The 15,772-nt window shown below is 34.0% G+C and overlaps 1 long non-coding RNA gene across 3 annotated transcripts; it reads right to left on the bottom strand.

The window, feature by feature from the left end:
* Positions 1-11,651: 11,651 nt before the first annotated feature.
* On the bottom strand, positions 11,652-13,932 carry LOC125260204. 3 transcript variants are annotated; one of them, XR_007182990.1, is made up of 6 exons: positions 13,708-13,932; positions 13,476-13,616; positions 13,221-13,349; positions 13,074-13,142; positions 12,868-12,957; positions 11,652-12,505 (listed from the first exon to the last, which is right to left on the bottom strand). It is a non-coding gene; the product is annotated as an uncharacterized LOC125260204 (long non-coding RNA). The 3 variants fall into 3 exon arrangements; XR_007182991.1 differs by having other exon boundaries at positions 12,626-13,142; XR_007182989.1 differs by lacking the exon at positions 11,652-12,505 and having other exon boundaries at positions 12,758-12,957.
* Between the last annotated feature and the right edge of the window lie 1,840 nt (positions 13,933-15,772).

The raw sequence follows: 15,772 nt of genomic DNA on the forward strand, positions 1-15,772 counted from the left end.
TTTGTAAGACTTACGTTGCTATTGCTGAAGAAACTGATGATTCCTTTCCAGATTGCCTTTGACATTTCATGTAGCTCTAGTAACAGCATCTCTTCCGGTTCACTTGCGTGTATGTGTGTGTGTGTGTGTGTGTGTGTGTGACCCTTTATGTATGTTATGTTATGTGTTTGTTAGTTTAGTTATGTGTTTGTGAGTTAGTTAATAAAGATTGTGCACAATACACGTTTGGTTCTGACTCCGTCTGCTAATGAATTGCCTCTTAAGTGATAGATCCGGACTACGTGCTTTGAGTAGTACAGTACAATAAGAAATATTATTTTTCCATAACTTGGAAATTGACATTTCTTAGAATTAATAAACAATCAACACTGAGCGTTCACTGGACGAACAGGTTAACTGATTGTAATGTTAATTTTAATGTAGCTACGTCCAGTTAATCTGATTAACGGATTTGCATATTCATAATTAATCATAATTAATAATCATAATGAGTTATGAATAATTATTAATATTTCCCCTTTGAGTTAATTTTCGCTACAATCCGCACATCCTAGCTTGGTGGCTATTTGATTCCATATGCGATTTGACGGCATTCACCCCCACCCAGGTTATATTAATCGTCTTCTTGCAGACATGGCAATAAGCCTCGTGGCTGTTGCCAACTACTGGCCTAAGCCAGTCTTTAAATCTTGAGTCCTACAGCCAGAGGTCTGAAAACTTAGAAGCAAGCTTGCATACATGTTTGGCAGCAAGCCAGCCAGGTACCCAGTTTATTTCAGCGCACGCGCGCGAATGAACACCACCTCACATGATATCGCTCAGGTCCTACTCTCAACATATAAATGAATCCACACAAATTTTAGAAGAAAGGCCTGCACTTAACACAAATTGAAAATTTATCTAAAAAAAAAAATTGGGCTTGAAAATGTAATACCTCGTCAGATGACGTTTATTGCTTTTTATTACCTTTTTAATGCCCTTAATTTTGGCGAATTTCATTTACTACCTTTTACAACCCCGCGGACACCCTGCACTTACGTACATTGTATTTGTATTTGTATTTGTATTTGTATTTATTTATTTATAGAGCACTTTCCAGGCTACTCTGTAGCTCCAAAGTGCTGTACATAATAAAAAAAATATCAATAATTAAAATACAAATAGACAAACAACACAACAAAACACATCATCAATAATAATCCACATCAATGATAATAAATACTTCTATGAAAAGTTAAAACGCCAGAGAATACAGATGTAATTTTAACCGACTCTTGAAGATACCAAGTGTAGAGGATGATCTAACCTCGAAGGGAAGCATATTCCATAGTCTTGGGCCAGTGACAGCAAACGCAAGGTCTCCTTTTGATTTACAACGTACTCTTGGGATCACTAATAAAAATTTGTTTGAAGATCTCAGCATTAAATGTGATTTGTATGGCTTAATGAGCTCCACCAAATATTCTGGCGCCATTCCATGTAATGCCTTAAAAACATACGTTAAGACCTTGAATTGGATCCTATAGTACACTGGTATCCAGCCAAATGAAGACAACAGCGGAGTAACATGATCAGTCTTCTTAGCCTTCATAAGCATTCTAGCCGCCACATTTTGTACAAGTTGAAGACGTGCAACATGAGTCTGACAGGTTCCAGAATAAATAGCATTACAGTAATCTATCCGGGAGAAAATAAAAGCATGAATGACTTTTTCTAAGTCGCTAGTTGACAGGATTGATTTTAACTTAGCTATTACCCGCAAATAAAAGAAACAATTCTGAACTACAGTTTTTATTTGACTATAAATTTTAAAGATGAATCGAAGATGACTCCCAAGTTTTTCACTCTGTCCTGCAAATTACAAGCCCATGGACCTTATATCAATTTCCGCCTTGTTCAATGCTGAACGGCCAAAAATCATAATTTCCATTTTACATTCATTTAACTGTACCAGATTATCTGCCATCCAATCTTTAACTTCATCTAAACAGCTGTGAAGTGAAGCACAATAATCAGTACAATTAGGTTTTAGAGGCAAGTAGATTTGCGTGTCATCCACATATAAGTGATACGAGATACCGTATTTTTTGAAGATTAATCCCAATGGGAGCATATATATTGAAAACAAAATAGGGCCCAAAATGGACCCCTGGGGAACCCCACTAGTAAGATGTTCTGGATGTGATGAGAAATTACCAATCTTCACTATAAAAGTTCTTTGCTCTAAGAAGCAAACCATGAGTGAACCGTACCTTGTATTCCAACAAACTGCTTTAACTGGTTCAAGAGAATCAAATGATCAATGGTATCAAACGCTCCAGAGAGATCCAAAAGTATTAAAGCAGCATGGTTCCCTGTATCACTTATGAGCAACAGATCATTCACTACCCTTAAGAGTGCTGACTCAGTACTATGTTTACGTCTAAAGCCTGATTGGAATTTATCTAAAATATTATGGTTAGTTAAATAAGTAGTTAATTGTCTAAGTTAATCTCAGATAAAATAGGAAGTTTTGATATAGGACGATAGTTTTTTAGGTCGTAGACATCCAAATTGTCTTTTTTCAAGAGCGGCTCAATAATAGCTTGCTTTAAACAAGGTGGTACGACCCCATTATAAAGACTACTATTAATAATTGATAAGATACTCGGACTGATAATATCAAGGCCGTCCTTTAATATACGTGCAGGGACAGTGTCACTGGGACAGAATGAACGCTTCAAATGACAAATAATATCATGAATTTCCAAGAGTAACACTCTTTCAAACTGACTAAAACAGAATCCTGTTGTCTCCATTACACTCAATTTAGCGGCAGAAATACCAATACTAGCTCTAATCCCATTAATCTTCTCAACAAAAAAAATTAGCAAATAGGTTACATGTTGCTAATGAGGGAGTCAACCCAGGTGAAAAAGAATTCTATTAAAAATATACTTTAATAAAGTGTACTAAGTATATTTTCTACATTTTGTACTATTTTCGTCAAATCCAAGTATAGTTAAGTGTATTCAATTATGTATTAACTTCAACTTAACATCTATTTAACAACACTTCTAGTGTAAATAGTATACTAAAATGGAACAACTTTTTTTAAACTTCAAGTGCACTAAAATACACTAATGAAAATCAAGATTCATGAGCAATTAAGCACACTTACAGTACAATTGCATTGTATTGCCATTCTAATGGAAATACACTTAAAAAGGCATTGAAGTGCAAATTATAGTTGTTTTTAAGTACATTTTGTGCATATTGCTATCATACTTATAATTACTATAAACAGTTAATTTAGTATGCCTCTGTAACATTTCAAGTGATCTACAAATGCACTTCCTAACTATATTTAGTGCTTTTAAAGTGTCCCACTATGACAATAATAATGTTTTTGAAGTGAAGTTCAATTACAACCTAAACATCATAGACACGTACTTTCAGTGCAATGTTATTATAGTGTAAGGTAGAAACAAATTGAAAGTACATTTCATTTGTAATTTTATCCCCATTTTGTTATACTTAAGCATGAATGTTGTTATTACACTACAAGTGAACAATTCAGTTCAAGTACATTAAATCAACAGATTACAAATTGCATTTCAGAAAAGGATCTTTATTATTAACACAAAAGTAACACACAAAAACAGATATTGGCAAAAGGAGGAACCTTGAACAGTCGACTTTCTCTGAAATGCCGGGAACAGAACAATGGCAAACAACTTACTACACATGCATATCTACAGGTGCTGGTCATATAATTAGAATATCGTGAAAAAGTTCATTTTTTCATTGTAAATTATTTTAAAAAATGAAACTTTAATTTATACTAGATTCCCTACATGTAAAGTAAAACATTTCAAAAGTTTTTTTTTTTTTTTTTTTTTAAATTTGTTGATTAGAGCGTACAGCTCATGAAAGTCCAAAATCCAGTATCTCAAAATATTAGAATATTTACTTTTGAGTTTCATTAAATGACCATCCCTACAGTATAAATTCCGGGTATCTCTTGTTCTTTGAAACCACACTAATGGGGAAGACTGCTTACTTGGCAATGGTCCAGGAGACAATCATTGACACCCTCCACAAAGAGAGTAAGTCACAGAAGGTCATTACTGAATGTGGTGGCTGTTTACAGAGTGATGTATCAAAGCATATTAAATGCAAAGTTGACTAGAAGGAAGAAATTGGGTAGGCAAAGGTGCACAAGCAACAGGGATGACCGCAAGCTTGAGAATACTGTCAAGTAAAGCCGATTCAAACACTTGGGAGAGCTTCACAATGAGTCGAATGAAGCCGGAGTCAGCGCATCAAGAGTCACCACATTCAGACATCTTCAGGAGAAGGACTACCAAGCCACTTCTGAAACAGAAACAACGTCAGAAGCATCTTACCTGGGCTAAGGAGAAAAAGAACTGGACAGTGAACAGTGGTCGAAAGTCCTCTTTTCAGATAAAAGTAAATTTTGTATTTCATGTTGAAATCATGGTCCCAGAGTCTGAAGGAAGACTGGAGAGGCACAGAATCCAAGCTGCTTGAAGTCTAGTGGGAATTTTCTGAAGTTAGTAATGATTTGGGGGGCCGTGACGTCTGCTGGTGTTGGTCCATTGTGTTTTATCAAGTGCAAAGTCAATGCAGCCATCTTCCAGGAGATTTTGGAGCACTTTATGCTTCCATCTGCTGACAAGCTTTATGGAGATGCTGATTTCCTTTTCCAGCAGGACTTTAGCACCTGCCTACAGTGCAAAAACCACTTCCAAGTGGTTTGCTGACCATGATATTACTGTGCTTTATTGGCCAGCCAACATGGCCGACCTGAATCTATGGGATATTTTCAAGAGAAAGATGAGAAACAGTCGATCCAACAATATACAGATGATCTGAAGGCTCAATAGTGCCTCAGCAGTGCCACCGGCTGATCACTTCCATGCCACACTTCACTGATGGTGTAATTTGTGCTAGGAGCAAGTTATTTGCTGTAACATGTGCTACCGACCAAGTATTGAGTGTACAAATGAACATACTTTAAAGAACTTGAACTTTTCTGTTTTGAAAATCCATTTTTTGATTGATCTTAGAAAATATTCTAATATTATGAGATACAGGATTTTGGACTTTCATGAGCTGTACGCTCTAATCAACAAATAATAAAAAAAAAAAAAAAAACTTTTGAAATGTTTTACTTTACATGTAGGGAATCTAGAATATATGAAAGTTTCATTTTTAAAAATAATTTACAATAAAAAAAATGAACTTTTTCACGATATTCTAATTATATGACCAGCACCTGTAGCTCTGACTTGAGTTACTAGAGGCCTTTTAGCTCTCATTGTTGCACTTCCTCCGTAGAAGGGCCCGGATCTCTGCCACCTCGGTGTTGGGGAATCGCTCCCTCACTGCATCTGTGAAAACAGGAAAGAGACATGGGGATGAATTAAAACAGGATAGACAATGTATAACATTGAAATACAATCATTGATTATAATGGATTTGTCAATCAATCATGACAATGGATTTGGATTCATAACTATGACATTACTGTACCTAAAATTGCGTTGTTTTTTTCTGGCTCAAGCTGCTCCTTCCGCTCGCCTTTTTTTCCTTTCCCTGTGTGGGTTGCCTATAAACGCAATATGTTACTTGTGGTCACAGTATTGGTACCTGCGCCAATTTGCCAGAGGCCTTGTAGTTATATCCGTACCAGGGCTGGGATGAACAAAGTTTCACGTGGAGCATTCTGAGATATTTTTTTTTGCTGAATTACCGCGGAGTGTAAGTTATGCTAAAAAATAAACTGCCGGGATAATCACACAGCGCTTGCCGTAGGCTACACATACAATAATGACATGTCCGATTCGCGAACTAATGACTCATTTGAACTGATTCACTTAAATGAATGGTTAAAACAACTGATCTGTCCAACACTGAACTCATGAGACGTCTGAATCGGTGTATAACAAATTGGTACACTTTACAATAATGTTCCATTTATTAAATTCTAGTTACCTACATTAGTATTTTGTGAGTGAGTGGCAGAGTGTATTACTACTATACGTTGTTGTTATTTTTATGTGCATGAAGAATTAAAAGATGCATTTTTTCAGTAAGCTATGCGTTTTCAACAAATGTTAAATTCTGTTGGTTCAGGAAGGACACCATGACATGCTGCTGGCTCCCACTGTCGCTGTTAATTTTTATTTATTTTTTGTTGGAAAAGCACTCTCTGTGTTAGCTTAAAGCCCTTAAGTTTACATTGGTTACTGTATTCTTTCAATTGCTCTAAACAAGTATTTTGGGTGACCTTTTTTTTTTAATTGAATGTTAGACATCAATTTGTTGTTATTTTCATCTGAAAGAAGAATTACAAGATGCACTTTTTTTTTTTTAGTAAGCTAGGCCTATGTGTTTAAGGCTTCAAGGTTTTATCGAACGCTACCTCTGACTAAGAATGCATTACTTTGCACTTGTATAGTCTTTTATTTTGGACTTTTTATAAATTGGTATTAGTCAATTAATGGGGAGATTATCGATAATCGAATCAAACCGAAATAGAATCGGACTGAAAAAAACAAAAACAAAAAAAAGAGTCCTTAGATTAATCGATGCACCGAAAAATAATCGCTAAATTAATCGTAAAAAAAAAAAAAAAAGATAGTTTATCCCAGCCCTAATCCGTACCAACCCACTGTCACTTTTACCATATTGCTTAATCAGTGAAATTCAAACAAGAAGTATTAACAGTAGTCAATGACGGCAAAAATGGCAGAGTTAAGTGGATTTTCAAATTTGTAATCTGGGAAGTCAGGTCTACTTCGGTAAAGTTGGTTTTATATTCGCACATTCGGACTTCCGCGTTTAAGATTTGTCTAATTATATGTGTTTTGAAGTGAATATTTGCAAATACAAAGCATGGCATGCTATTCACAGCTAATTATTATCAATCTGTACATTTTCCAGAATCGAACAAGACGGCCATATATTGTTTAATCGCTTACTTACTTGCTGAATGTCTGCTGAATGTCCAATGTTGTGTGGAAAACCACATAGGGAGCGTCTCAAAAGTTCGATATTGTTTTATTTTGTGCAAACAGACAACTACATTTTATCCAACTATGTACAATATAGAATATAGATATTTTTCTGTTTCTTTTTCTATACCTACAGAACATACAGCCCATGTATTGCTGTTTTATTCACCTCTGTTTCTCTGGTTTGAAGTGGTAATAAAAACAGTGTTCTCCACGTGTTAAATAAAATAAATGGCTAAACTTCTAAACTATCTTTTATATTTTCCTGTTGTATGACACCTTCGTTTAACAATAAACTCTCACAACATCACAAATCATGTGCATTGAAGGATGTTTACAGTCCTGCAGAATTATCACTGTCCATGGTACTGAATCAATCAGATTATTGACAAGCATTCACAAAGTATAACAGCAAACAGGATGTTTAACTTGGGTGAACACTTCAAAAAGTAGTGTAAAAACTTTTTTTCAAGATGGTTTACTGGACATTTATGAGAAAGGTAGGGTACCACAATGTTTATTCACCCAATTTGTAGGCTACTGCATTTAAAAAAAGTAATAGGCTATGTGATCATAAAGATGTTACTACTTTTACAAATCATATTTGTATATCCTTTTTTTATGAACACATCTATATTGAAATATTACAAAATCTGAACATATTACAAAATTATTTTTTATGTGTCTACTTCACAAAAACAGAGATTTGCGTTTGTGGCTACGTGATGATGTCATCACGCAATGAAATCACAACGTAATTTAGCAACTTATAGCAACAAATCGACCAGCCTGAAATCAACTGAAGGCAAAATACATTAAATCTCTTAATATCTCAGCAGAGGAGGATTAAAGAACTCCACAAACAGCATTACCAGCTTCACTTATTACTAACTTCACTGACATTTATTTCTGTCAGACGTCTGCAGCAGTTCTTATTGATAATTAACACAACTTTTATATTTCTTTCATTTAAGGTTACCGTGATGGTGATTGATGTTTCCATTTATTGGTCTCTAAAGTTTTCAGTTTATTGCTTCAATTGTGTTTTAACATACACCGATTCAGCAGCCAAGCATAAACCAAACGTTTAAACGATTAGTGGCCAACTACTGGAACCACCAATCACCATCATGGTAACCCATATTTATCAAGCCTCTGACAATTACTCGCAAGAACACTGCTGAAAAACATTGCCTCAAATCTGCGCTTAAAAGTTACTTATGAAGCATCTCAGTCATAATTTAAGTGAACTACATCTTAAGTGTCAGAGCGTCAGCGTCTTAGAGATGATTCACGACACTTTGCTGTGCCACAAATGGTATTTTGGATGACGACATAGGCATGGACCAATCACTGAATAGATTTCCTTATTTAAGAATATTCTCAGATAAATTCACACTGAATGGTGTAATTCCTCAGAGGACTTTACATTCAACACATTTGACAATAAATATTTTTCAAGGTAATACGATATACACATTGGAAATGAAAGATACAAATGTTTTCCACCACGTTTTAATAGTAATTTTTTAAACTGTATTTTGTTAACTGACCTGCCTAGCCTAGATTTTATGATCATTCCACGCCAGATCATCATTCCAGATGTGACAGATACCTTTATATAGCCCACGTTCGTGATTTTTTTTTCCAGCGGTGAAGGGGGGTGGTGTGGAATCCTGCACAGAAATCACCAACATTGTATTACAGTGAGGTTCTTGACTGTTTGAAGTAAAGTATTTGGAGTTTCGTAGGACTTTGCAGACGGTTCCTTTCATTCTGTCTCTTAGCCGTGTGCGTATAGAGATCAGTGCGTGTTTTCCACTGCAGATGAAAGCTGGTTTTGAGGAAAATAAGGCTGTTGCTGCTTGTCTATGTTACTACGATTAAAAAGAGGTGTTATTTGTGCAGTAACAGCGTTTAGCGCACACGTTATTGATCCGGGAAATTGGAATCTGTGAATATGCGGCCAAGTTTACTTTTACTCTGAAACCCTGTATTAAGTAGCTTGATTAACCAGTCGTTTATGTTTTGTTTGTGTGTGTCATTTATGTTTTAAACTTCTTCAGTTAAAATTATCATTAAACACTTTTCATTTGTTCTTTACATTAATATAAATATTTTACAACTTCTTTTAAAAGGCTGTGAGTGTGTTTTCAAAAGCTATTGAACTGGAACTGTCTGTGTCCATCAAAACAGCCTTAGACCTTTGATACTGAACTTCTTCAGTTAATATGACTTCATTAAACACTTTTCATTTGTTCTTTACATTAATATAAATATTTTACAACTTCTTTTGAAAGGCTGTGAGTGTGTTTTCAAAAGCTATTGAACTGGAACTGTCTGTGTCCATCAAAACAGCCTTAGACCTTTGATACTGAACTTTTTCAGTTAATATGACTTCATTAAACACTTTTCATTTGTTCTTTACATTAATATAAATATTTTACAACTTCTTTTGAAAGGCTGTGAGTGTGTTTTCAAAAGCTATTGAACTGGAACTGTCTGTGTGCATCAAAACAGCCTTAGACCTTTGATACTGAACTTCTTCAGTTAATATGACTTCATTAAACACTTTTCATTTGTTCTTTACATTAATATAAATATTTTACAACTTCTTTTGAAAGGCTGTGAGTGTGTTTTCAAAAGCTATTGAACTGGAACTATGTGTATCCATCAAAACAGACTTAGACCTTTGATACTGAACTTTTTCAGTTAATATGACTTCATTAAACACTTTTCAACTGTTCTTTACATTAAGATAACTATTTTTCAACTTCTTTTAGACTGATATGAGGCTTTTTTTTCAAAAGATATTAATTTTAGAAGTGTGTCAATACAAAATAGCTTTATTAGACATTAAGGGTACAAACTACACTTTTACAGTAAATATTACTATATTAAACACTATAAGTGTGTTCTTTACATTGAGATAAATATTTTGCAACTTCTTTTAGACTGATATGATGCTTTTTTCCAAAGATATTAATTTTAGAAATGTGTCAATACAAAATAGCTTTATTACAGTTGAAGGGTAAAAAGTATCCTGCAGGCAATATTTGTACATTAAACACTATGACTATATTCTTTACATTGAGATAAATATTTTGCAACTGCTTTTACACTGATATGATAATTTTTTCCAAAGATATTAATTTTAGAAGTGTGTCAATACAAAATAGCTTTATTAGACATTAAGGGTACAAACTACACTTTTACAGTAAATATTACTATATTAAACACTATGACTATATTCTTCACATTGAGATAAATATTTTGCAACTTCTTTTACATTGATATGATGCTTTTTTTCCAAAGATATTAATTTTAGAATTGTGTCAATACAAAATAGCTTTATTACAGTTTAAGGGTAAAAAGTATCCTTTTCCAGGCAATATTTGTACATTAAACACCATGACTATATTCTTTACATTGAGATAAATATTTGTAAACTTCTTTTAGACTGATGTGAGGCTTTTTTCCAAAGAAATTAATTTTAGAAGTGTGTCAATACAAAATAGCTTTATTAGACATTAAGGGTACAAACTACACTTTTACAGTAAATATTACTATATTAAACACTATAAGTGTGTTCTTTACATTGAGATAAATATTTTGCAACTTCTTTTAGACTGATATGATGCTTTTTTCCAAAGATATTAATTTTAGAAAGTGTGTCAATACAAAATAGCTTTATTACAGTTTAAGGGTAAAAAGTATCCTTTTCCAGGCAATATTTGTACATTAAACACCATGACTATGTTCTTTACATTGAGATAAATATTTGTAAACTTCTTTTACACTGATATGAGGCTTTTTTCCAAAGAAATTAATTTTAAAAGTGTCAATACAAAATAGCTTTATTAGACTTTAGGGGTACAAACTATACTTTTCCAGTCAATATTACTATATTAAACACTATAAGTGTGTTCTTTACATTGAGATAAATATTTTGCAACTTCTTTTAGACTGATATGAGGCTTTTTTCCAAAGATATTAATTTTAGAAGTGTGTCAATACAAAATAGTTTAATTAGACTTTAAGGGTACAAACTATACTTTTACAGTAAATATTACTATATTAAACACTATAAGTGTGTTCTTTACATTGAGATAAATATTTTGCAACTTCTTTTAGACTGATATGAGGCTTTTTTCCAAAGATATTAATTTTAGAAGTGTGTAAATACAAAATAGCTTTATTACAGTTTAAGAGTAAAAAGTATCCTTTTCCAGGCAATATTTGTACATTAAACACTATGACTATATTCTTTACATTGAGATAAATATTTTGCAACTTGCTTTTACACTGATATGATGCTTTTTTCAAAAGATATTAATTTTAGAAGTGTGTCAATAAAAAATAGCTTTATTACACTTTAAGGGTACAAACTACTCTTTTACAGTCAATATTACTATATTAAACACTATGAGTATGTTTGAGTATGTTTGATTAACCAGTAATTTATGTTTTGTATCTGTGTATTATTTATGTTTTAAAGTACTACCATAATAATGATAAATCAATGACAACTGCATACATGACTATAAATGATTATGATTTTTTTTATAAAAACAAACAAAATAATGTTCAAAATAATAAGAAAGTAAAACACGAATATATAGTTGCCTTTGAAGAAGATTTTATAGTAAAATTGATAATAATACAGCATAATATAAGCATGTCTCACTCCACAAATATAATCATACATGAACAAAGAGCAGAAAGGGTGTGCGCTTGCTAGTAAAAAAGTATGCTGTATGAGAAAATTTAGGAATGTGTTTACATGTATGGAAATTTATATTTCAAGCTGAAGAATATGTGTCACATGGTAAATGTTACATTTCTCAGAATATCTATAAAATGTATGGCGAAGGGCTTTTGCCTGTATATATAGTGAGACGATAGCAGAAATCAGGAGCGGTCTCCTGAAGAGGCTATCTCCTTGGTTGTACAATAAAGTAAAAATACTTCTGTAATCAAAGATCTTTGACAAGTCATTTTTTTACATAGAGCATAAACCACAACACTTTCTTAAAGTAAAAGAGGTTGTTATTGAAAACCCTTACATTGTTCATATCACTTCACTTGCATCCTAATTATGAAAAAAAAAAAGAAAAAAAAAAAACATTTTAGGTGTTTTAAATGTTTTTGTAGATAATAAAAAGTCAACTACCCAATATCACAAATATTTCAACCTCCCAAATGCAAGTATTTCTTCCCCCAAAATTCATTCACATAAAAGACCAGCAGAGGACAACAAGCAACACAACAATATGAAGCCTATACCAAATACTAAAAAAGTGTAAAGCATTTACATAACATATCAAATAGGCAAAACATTTTTTCTTACAATGTAAGAACACTTTCAGCATAAGCTCCTCTAACTGAATAGCTTACAGACACAAATCACAAGTCCATGGTTCTTCCTGTGCTGGCACTTTAATGTTGAGACGATACCACCTCAGACAAATTTCACATTGAACCTGGAAGGAAAATAGGAAATGTTGTTAGATTTATTTGCACAGTGTTGTAATTATTAAATGTAGTTGTGAAAACACATGCTTTCACTTAAAACGAAAAGTCAACAGCCGGATAAACAATACCCAGTCGTAGAGCACATCTACTGGATCTCTTTGTCTGTATCCACAGTTTGAGCATTGATCATCTTTGTGACGTATTTCTTTGCGTTCACACTTAACGCATTGCTCCTCTTTTGGGGGTAATTCTTTTTGGGGGCAGTGTGTGATTATGGTAGTCTTACACAACATGAACTTTGCTTAGTTTCCATTATTACTGTTTTGGATCTACACATGCTAAATATCTTTTTTAAAACAGACTATCATACCCGAATTTTTGGCATGCCTTTTCATTTCATTTCATTTGTACCACTCAGAGAGTCAAGCATGAAAAGGGTGTCAGTCTGAGCATATACAAACTAAATTGGATAAAAAGAAACAAATAAATTAGCAAATAAATGTCACTGAAAGATCAAACATGTCTAAATGGGCATATGTAGTAGCTTATCATTGAAATTAGCACTCTTTTACTTACCACAAACCTCCAGTGATTTTTGGTGATATTGACAAAAGTGATGACCCCATCATATTGCTCTAAGTTGACCTGTTTATCAAAAATTTAAAAGATCATGTCTGTGCAGTGTACATGTGAAAATTAAATATCATAAGTAGTTGCACTCACTTTTCAAAATCCTTGCTGTTCCATCTGCTCTCTTGTGCCATTTAAAATGACACCTGTGGTGTCATGGCTTAGCTGGTAGAGATTTGCATCCTCCTTATTAAGTACAGTTCTGAAATAGCACTCAATAGTCTAAAATGATAAAGCATTTCAATTTGAATCACATTACTTGATTGACATACATTGAGGACAACATTTACTGTTACATACAAATATAATTGTAATTATGCATTTAGATTTTTGTTCTGTAATGTGTACCTCTCCAAATAACCATTCATGTGGCCTCAGTGCATTGAATTCCTTGTGATGTAAAAGGAACTCGAGATCCTGGCTAGGAGACTGAACAATTACAACAACTAGCAGCTCTGTATGTTCCTTCTTCTTCAATAGTATCTGGATCTGTAATGATATGAAGTTCATAGAGTAAATAATAGCGTACCTTCATATATGCAATTAATAGTTTAACGTTTTGTTCTAATGACTTCATTACCTGTTCATCTACATGGAGTCCATCTGCAGGAGGCTGACATGCATCAGAACTTGAAGTTTCCACTTCCACATCCTTCTTGATCCTCTTTTTGGGGAGCAGGTATTTTATGTGGAACAGAAAAGAATTTGGATTCGGTGGATGGGAAACGGTCTTCCTTCTTCTTCCAAGTTTCTTGAGATTGATCAAGGTTCAAAGGTGCCTCAGGTTGCCGCAAAAGCTTTTGAGGAAGTTACATGCTTGATGATATGCTCTGTATACCTCGCTTGTAGAGACTTGTGCATTCTTTCTTATGAAGGTCCCTGGTTTTGACTTTTCTTTCTTTATGCATTATGGAATGTTTGACAATTCCAAACCACCTTTCAATGTGACAGTTGGCATCTCTTGTTTTTGGTTGTTTCTTTGTTGTCTCCATGTACTGTTCATGACATTCATCCATCAGGTCTCCCAACAGCAAGCCACTCCAAAGAGGAAAGATAGCAAGGTACATATCAAAGAGGACTCAAAGAGGACTGTGAGAATGCCTGGACAAAAGTATGGGTTGTCTTCTGTTGCCAACCCTGTGTCATCATCAACCATTTCTTCCTTCACCTCTTTCATAATCTGCTGAAAAAAGGCATAGAATGGTGATTTGCCACTGATGGTCGTTGCATGTGTTCTGTCTTCACTTTCACACATTTCCCAGTCTTCAGATTGGGGAGTTTCTTCCAGTGGCTCCTCTTTGGATCTTGAAATGACACTCTCCAAAATACGCAGACTTTCTTTGACGAGGTCTGTGTTTTGTTGGGTTGTGAGCAAGGCACATAATGCACGGAACACCTTTCTTTATTAAGTCATGTTGCTGGCATTTTGAAGTCTTGCGAAAGCATATGTGGCAAAGTATCTCAGTCCTTTGTCATCTGTTTGCCTACAGATTGCCTGTCTGACAGCTTTCAGGATGTGAGCAGAGCAAATGTGTAGTACAGTATATGACTTCATTTCATCCACTGATTTTTTGTTCATGCAGAAGTCATATGCTCTGTTGAGGTAAGTGCTGATGTGCTCTTTGTTGAAAGCGAGCATCACACTTTGTATTAAAGCCCAGCTATAATCAGTTTCGACCTGGTGAATTTTTATTTGGGTGTACTTTGATAAATGCAAAGTGAATTGCATGAGCCAAAATGTGATTGGTGGTACTGAGTGCTTCATTGGAGAGCGTTTCACAAATAGGCAGTGGTGGTGCATCTCGACCTGCATTTCCTGGAAGAGTGAGCGCATAGTACAACACCGGTTTTGGCTGTTCTGGAATGTTTGACACTACACCACCAGTGGCATCAAGATAGAGGGACACAGGAGACTTACTTCGCAAATGATGCACAAGAATGCTGATCCCCCAACTCAGAGTACAAATGAACAATGAACCGATTCACACTGAAATGCTGTATGTAGCCTGGTATTTTGAAGTATTTTTCGTCAATGTCCTTAAATATTGTCTGCCTTAAGGATATTTCCATCTTGATGTTAGAGTGTTTAATGAAGTCATATTAACTGAAAAGTTCAGTATCAAAGGTCTAAGGCTGTTTTGATGAACACACACAGTTCCAGTTCAATAGCTTTTGAAAACACACTCACAGCCTTTCAAAAGAAGTTGTAAAATATTTATATTAATGTAAAGAACAAATGAAAAGTGTTTAATGAAGTCATTTTATCTGAAAAAGTTCAGTATCAAAGGTCTAAGTCTGTTTTGACACACATAGTTCCAGTTCAATAGCTTTTGAAAACACACTCACAACCTTTCAAAAGAAGTTGTAAAATATTTATATTAATGTAAAGAACAAATGAAAAGTGTTTAATGAAGTCATATTAACTGAAAAGGTTTAGTATCAAAGGCTTAAGGCTGTTTTGATGGACACACACAGTTCCAGTTCAATAGCTTTTGAAAACACACTCACAACCTTTCAAAAGAAGTTGTAAAATATTTATATTAATGTAAAGAACAAATGAAAAGTGATTAATGAAGTCATTTTATCTGAAAAAGTTCAGTATCAAAGGTCTAAGGCTGTTTTGATGCACACAGACAGTTCCAGTT

Source organism: Megalobrama amblycephala, linkage group LG24 (assembly GCF_018812025.1).
Source record: "Megalobrama amblycephala isolate DHTTF-2021 linkage group LG24, ASM1881202v1, whole genome shotgun sequence".
Classification (NCBI taxonomy): Eukaryota; Metazoa; Chordata; class Actinopteri; order Cypriniformes; family Xenocyprididae; genus Megalobrama; species Megalobrama amblycephala.